Source organism: Procambarus clarkii, unplaced genomic scaffold (genome assembly GCF_040958095.1).
Source record: "Procambarus clarkii isolate CNS0578487 unplaced genomic scaffold, FALCON_Pclarkii_2.0 HiC_scaffold_108, whole genome shotgun sequence".
Lineage (NCBI taxonomy): Eukaryota > Metazoa > Arthropoda > Malacostraca > Decapoda > Cambaridae > Procambarus > Procambarus clarkii.
Window position 1 is genome coordinate 3,676,515 of NW_027189141.1, and position 7,011 is coordinate 3,683,525.

The following is a 7,011-nucleotide window of genomic DNA, read 5'->3' on the forward strand; positions in this document are numbered from 1 at the left end:
GAATCTTCTTGATTTACAAACCATATGTGTTCGCTGAAGTGTTTCTTGTGGTGCTCCCACAGTGAGAGATAAGTCTTGCCCCTCCCACCAATGACAGTACGCCCCCTCCCCATGCAACACCCCGGCCCTCCCCCACCGGGGTAGAGTGCCAGGCCAGTATATAACCATGAACGACACTGACCTCAGCACCACACCAGCCCTCAGAAGCCACCGTTCACCCCTCCAGCACCTGTGGAGTCCAGGTGGGTCTGCTTAGTGTCCAGGTGGGTCTGCTTATAGTGTCCAGGTGGGTCTGCTTATAGTGTCCAGGTGGGTCTGCTTATAGTGTAGCTATAAGCTACTGACTCAGTAGCTACAACTGAGCTACTGAGCCAGCCTTAAAAATGGAAGGATCCCAAGGCAACTAACCGCTACCCAATGGAACATGCCCTTCCCGGAGCATCCACTTGAGCACTGGAAAATTAGGTGATCCACGCCCTGAGTCATATGAACTGTTTACCACACTACCTATGGATGTAACGGGGAGGATTTACTGGGCCCCAATCCTTAACTGTAGCCTCTGTTCATCCAGGTTGTGAATAGGTACCTGGTTGTTAAACGATTTGGCGGGTCGTATTCCAGGGAAAATTAGGATTAAGGTCCTGTCCGAAACGCTATGCGTGCTAGTGACTGTACAAGAATGTAAGAACTCTTGTTTATATAAATAAATAAAATATAAATAAATAAATAAAACATTTCACATGCGGCTCCTAATGCCCAAGGTGAATAAAATCACGTCACCCCTCCCTCTATACCCACTCATGTCTACCCTCCTCACACTTCCTCTACCTGGTCCAGTCACACTCACTATTTTTTGTTTTACCTCCCTTCACGTATAAGTATGTATACTGGTGTATAATTATCAACATGTGTGGTGAACAAGTGTATATACTCGGGTCTGTATTGTCATACAGCATATCACTCACATACTCAGATATAGCCACAACAATCCTCTACGTCCCCTCCCCCCCCCCCAAGTACCAGCTTTTGCATAGATTATGTTGTCATAAGGAATTGGTACAGTGGTTGCTTCCTGCATCCAGATACATTGTGTGGTTGCGTGTCGCGGTGGAGGTTCAGTATGGCGCCAACTGCAGCCCCGGATTCTTTGTGTGGTGTTGCCTGCGTCTTGGATCAAGTTCAAGTTCAAAAATTCAAAAAAATTCAAATGTTTATTCAGGTAAAGTACATACATACATTGATACAAATACAAATATTGATGAATTTACAAATATTGGTGATACAAATATTGATGAATTTACAGATAGAGCTAATACATACAATGCCTAAAGCCACTATTACGCAAAGCGTTTCGGGCCGCTCAGTTTCAGGTTTCGTTAAGTATGTCTATTGAAACAAGAACAACTACATTTCAAAGGAATAGAGTAGCTTAGGCTATTTCTCCCCCCCCCCCACCTGTCCTGGATCTTTTCTCCTGAGAAGCGGCGCAGTGGAACACTTTGTTATGCGCGTGAAGATACGCACAATATCGTACATGTTAACTAAACAGATTTCTCAATCGTAACCAATAGCTTGAACGTGGGTTATTATATGTCGTCCGGTATCATACGCTCCTACAGCTGTATTTGGTCAACTGCGTAGTCAACCCTTGAGTCATACCGAATGGTTATTATCCCTGTGGTTGTGACCTTTGAGCTGTGGTTTATGACCTGAGCAGTCATAAACTGGTATTATCCCCCACGGTAGTCAGTGATTATCAAAACAAGGCACCAAGGCGGGGGAATTATGTAGCCCCTCCCCCTCCCCCCCTCCCATCTTAGTGACCAAGAGTCATACCTAAAATTCATTGGTAGACATTGACATTGGTAGACATATTAAACATTGATAGACGCGTTCAGTTCAACTCTTGTAACAATGCATTTCGTGTACTCTGATCCAAACTAAATTAGCAGCCTGACCTATACCCAGTATAAGCCAATATTCCTCGATACTACCTAAGTAAAATTTGACTGATATTAAATAATAACTTTAGTAATCATTCAAAAAATCCCCAATGACTCAGCGAATGAAGAAATAGCTTAGCCTACTCGGCCACGGCGACCCTTGCTTACTGAAACCATGTTATACGGCTTAACTAAACCATGCCGGACGACTCAACCAAACCATGTGTGACAGCTCTGTCTAAACCCTGTGTGACAGCTCTGTCTAAACCATGTGTGACAGCTCTGTCTAAACCCTGTGTGACAGCTCTGTCTAAACCATGTGTGACAGCTCTGTCTAAACCCTGTGTGACAGCTCTGTCTAAACCATGTGTGACAGCTCTGTCTAAACCATGTGTGACAGCTCTGTCTAAACCCTGTCTGACGGCTCTGTCTAAACCCTGTGTGACAGCTCTGTCTAAACCATGTGTGACAGCTCTGTCTAAACCCTGTGTGACAGCTCTGTCTAAACCATGTGTGACAGCTCTGTCTAAACCCTGTGTGACAGCTCTGTCTAAACCCTGTGTGACAGCTCTGTCTAAACCCTGTGTGACAGCTCTGTCTAAACCCTGTGTGACAGCTCTCTCTAAACCCTGTGTGACAGCTCTGTCTAAACCATGTGTGACAGCTCTGTCTAAACCATGTGTGACAGCTGTGTCTAAACCAAGTCAGACGGTTCTACCCAAAACGTATGACGGACACACATCAGAAAATAATGGAAATGGTGTCACGGTCCGCCCTGAACCATTATAAAGTCGTTTACAGAAGGAGCAGCAGAGAAAGGCAGCAGAGTGAGGTGAAGGGCGAGAGGTTCACGAGCTGAAAATTGTATTTAATGCCATTTAGATAAAGTATTATGGATGATAACCTCTGGTTGACAATAGGTTGAACAAACTGGCACTTAAATGCCTGCTTTGAATGGCTTTAGCTTAATGTTAAGCTCAGTGAAATAGTCTGGCTTTGCTAAAACAGCTTTTATTGTTATGTTGTGGGTTCGATATCTGCCCTACAAGGGGTAAAGTGCCTGGTGATGTTCAGTCTGCACACAATTGGGAATAAGTTGTATAACCAATTTTATGCAGTTTAAACAATTTAAAAATAATTTAAGATTGTACTTGTGATAAGTGTTGTCATTACCACACGAGAAGTGGCCAGCTGTGTTGTGTTGGACGTGGCTGTGAGGAACCAGGTGGTGGTGCTGCAGACGAACGCAAGTCGCAGCCTACACAACACGGTTCACTCACGGATTTTAAAACACGAGAACTTACCAAACCTAACTCAACCTAACTCAACTCAACTTAGCCTAACCCAGTCTAACCTAGCCTAACACAACCTAAACTAATCCAACCTAACCTACCTTAACCCATCCTAATATAGCCAAGCCTAAACAAGTCAAACCTAACCTAGCCTAACCTAACGTAAAATTTACGTAAGTTAACGAAACCTAACCGTCCCTACGATAGCCTAAGCTAATGTATCCAAACCGAACGGTTTTGACCATCAGAAAACGGATGTTGTCGAAACGTCTTGTGGATAGACCTTGATCATATTCCTAGACCTGTCTTAGGGAGGATTGATATAACTCAGTACCTCCAGTGCCGAGAGGCAGGATAACGAGAGGCTTTCACTACCAAACCAGTCACAGGTTATAAGCATCACCAGAGGGGTAACGCGCATATCGTAAGATAATATTTCGAAGTGCTTCACACTGAAAACAAACTTGAAAATGCAGGCGATGAGTCACAACAACGTGGCTAAAGTAGATCATATCACTTTTTCACTTTCAAACGTGAAAAATTTAATTAACAAAAACTTGTCAAAATGTATAAAGTATATCTGGACCGCTTCTAGCTATTATATACTGCTCTTAGTTAAACAAGCCTTCATCATCAATAGAGAAGTTATCAAAATTTCCTTAAAATTTGATGTCTATGATAATGCGTATCTACATAGGAGATGAAACGAAAATAATCCGAGCGCTTTCGTGATTTAACTCATTTTCAAGGAGAACATGAGAGGGATTATAGAAGGGCATGTGTATAACACCAACTCCTGAGTAGACTAAGAAACACAAACAAAACATAAGGAAGTGACATGTAAAATGAATAATGGGAACAGGTAAACTGCATTTTAAAATCATACTCAAAGTCACAGGGGTCATGTAAGCCCACACCCAAGTATTACCCATCTACGGTCCGTCTTATTACCAAAAACTACCACATGCTACACACGCTTCAGAAAACTTCCTGGCAATACGTTATAATGAATAAATATGATATATTTACTCATTACAATGTTGGTGCTGAACATACAACATGAAAAAACATAATTTTAATCCGAAAAAGTATCTTTTTATAAAGAAATTAGACGAAAATAAAAAGCTGGTGACGCCAAATCAAGTCGACGATCCAAGCTTCGGTTAGGTTAGGTTAGGTTTGGTTAAGTTAGGTTAGGTTAGGTTAGGTTACGTTAGGATAGGTTAGGTTAGGTTAGGTTAGGTTAGGTTAGGTCAGCCTAACTTATTATATCATATTTATTCATTACTAACGTATTGCCAGGAAGTTTTCTGAAGCGTGTGTAGTATGTGGTAGTTTTTGGTAATTAGACGGACCCTCTATCTACTGCACTCCTTGAAAACGCGAAATTAAAATCGTTAAATCGCGAAAGCGCTCAGATTTTTTTTCATTTTTCTCTTCTGATACTTACGCATAACTGATCACGTGTTTTTTGTGATTATTCTTGTATCTTTAATAATAAAGCGAATATTTACAGTCTTTGAACGATATGTAATTCATTTTCCCGTTTTCTTTATTCTGGATGAAGATGTGGCACGTAACAAGTTTGGTGTTTCTTACGGTGTTGACGATGTCGTGGGCTGCTGCCGATGTCGACGAGGACGACGACTTTCTCGGAGATTTCGAACCAAGACGTTCAGGTGATTACCGTACCCAGTCCAATCCCCTACGTGGGTTGGACTGGGTCCGTAAAGGCTACGGACACCACACCAGGAAGTTCCGAAGCCCTCACCGACGCGTCAACAAAATACGCAATGGGCGGGACGTCTAGAGCAACCCTTATGACGAGATTATCTTCCTGTTACCTGCTGTTGAACAACTAAACTTACATCCTAAGGCTGCTGTACTAATTACAGATGAAACACGAGGCTTCCCTATCCCTGGAGCGGAGCGCCTCTGTCGTTATCTTGGACATTATTACAGTGGAGTACAATACCACTGTACCTACCCATATCCCAGGCATGGGTACCACGACCCTGGACGCTGCTGTTATGTGGCAGGTACGTCTCCAAGCCAGAGGTTGTGCCTTCAACCTCTTACATGATGGCCATCTTTAACCACAGCTTCACGACTCATCTAGCGACCAAAACATGGCAGACTTAACAGAGCACCAGAGATATACTCTGAATATTTACTACGTGACATGGAGTGTACGACAGGTGTGGTGGGAAGCGCAGATGTCTGCTCAGTAGAAGGATCCACCGCCCAGCTGTGACGAAGTGCTTCACTCCACCCTGAAGCCACTCAAATTTTCTACTCATGTTGATCTTGTTTGCTGGGATTTTTGGGGGGCCAAAATCTTTTAAAATAACATCTATTCGTTAATAATTTTTGCATTATTGTACATGTAAAAATAAAAGTTATAACCGTCTCCTTATTTATTGTTTTTTGTTCTTTAACAGGTCAAAATGCACTCACGGAAGTAAAAAATCAAATTCACAATAATAAGTATATATAAAATTCATAACAAAAATTATCGCATCAGGGGGACGAATACACCGAGAAGTGCGTCCCGTTTCTCGTTGTATATACAGTGAGAGTTTAGTTTAGTCCTGGACACTGTATGGGACTAAAGTATACTGGCTGCTTGGTCAGTAGGCTGTTGTAGTCGCCTTAATAACCCTCCAGAGGATGATAGGCTTTAAGCCTAACACCAGTGCAAGCTGACAGTAATATATATACACGAGAGGGGCTGTATACCATTTATCGAAGTATATATAGTCTACAGTTTACATTAGTAAACCACATCATAGGTAGCTCGTAAAGACTTCAGTCCTTGTTTACAGAAAACTAGTAAGTAATTATCAAAAATAGTCGCCAAGCAGGGGTGACTATGTAATAAGAGAACTAGTAAAACTAACTTGACCACATACACCTAGTTAACCAAACATGAGCCATTAGGAGATAGGTTGCGTCATATGAATCCAGCTTTTGTTATATGAGGACAATGAGTCACAATAACGTGTCAAGGTTGATGATATTCTTGAGAGATATAAGAATTTTGCACTAAGACTGTAATTTTTTGTTGAATTATCTGCATGTCTCTTGCAAATTGTCTATACAGTATACCTAGGTCATAAAAGTATTTGTGTGTACGACTGATACCATACTACTTGTGAAGGAGGAAATGTATATGTTTATCTCTCAGAATGTTTGGTAATATGTTTATTGTTAGTGATGTGTGTACATGTATGTATTAACACCATGTACTGAACGGGGTGAGAATAGCTTGAGCTACCTCATCCCTTTGTGTGTATTTTACCTCAATAAACTTATTTAAATTTCAATTTCAATAACGTGACTGATGATATGATGACCACACCACACACCTGAAGTTAGAGAAACGGCGACATTTAGGTCCGTCCTGGACCGTTATCAAGTTGTGGGTAACTTGATAATGGTCCAGAACGGACCGAAACGTCGTCGTTTCTCCATCTTGTGATGTGTGGTTTGGTCATCGTACGTCATCTGACGTTCTTGGTTCATCTTAGAGTTTCTTAGATAAAGGACCTGCCCGAAACGCTGCGCGTACTAGTGGCTTTACAAGAATGTAATTACTATGCTATGTATCCTCACAATCCCAATGTACCTTCTTGTATATAAATAAATAAATAAATAAATCTGGGATGAATCCGGCTTACGGCAATTACTTTTTTCATAATATAATTTTAAGGAAATTGGATTTTGTTTATAAAATCATACAATTACCAAGATTTTACATCTCTAGATACATAAAA

The 7,011-nt window shown here is 41.4% G+C and overlaps 1 long non-coding RNA gene across 1 annotated transcript; it reads left to right on the forward strand.

The window, feature by feature from the left end:
• Nucleotides 1-1,086: 1,086 nt before the first annotated feature.
• LOC123753723 (uncharacterized) lies at nt 1,087-5,651 on the forward strand. The gene is made up of 2 exons (XR_011226285.1): nt 1,087-1,219; nt 4,803-5,651. It is a non-coding gene; the product is annotated as an uncharacterized lncRNA (long non-coding RNA).
• Nucleotides 5,652-7,011: the final 1,360 nt, after the last annotated feature.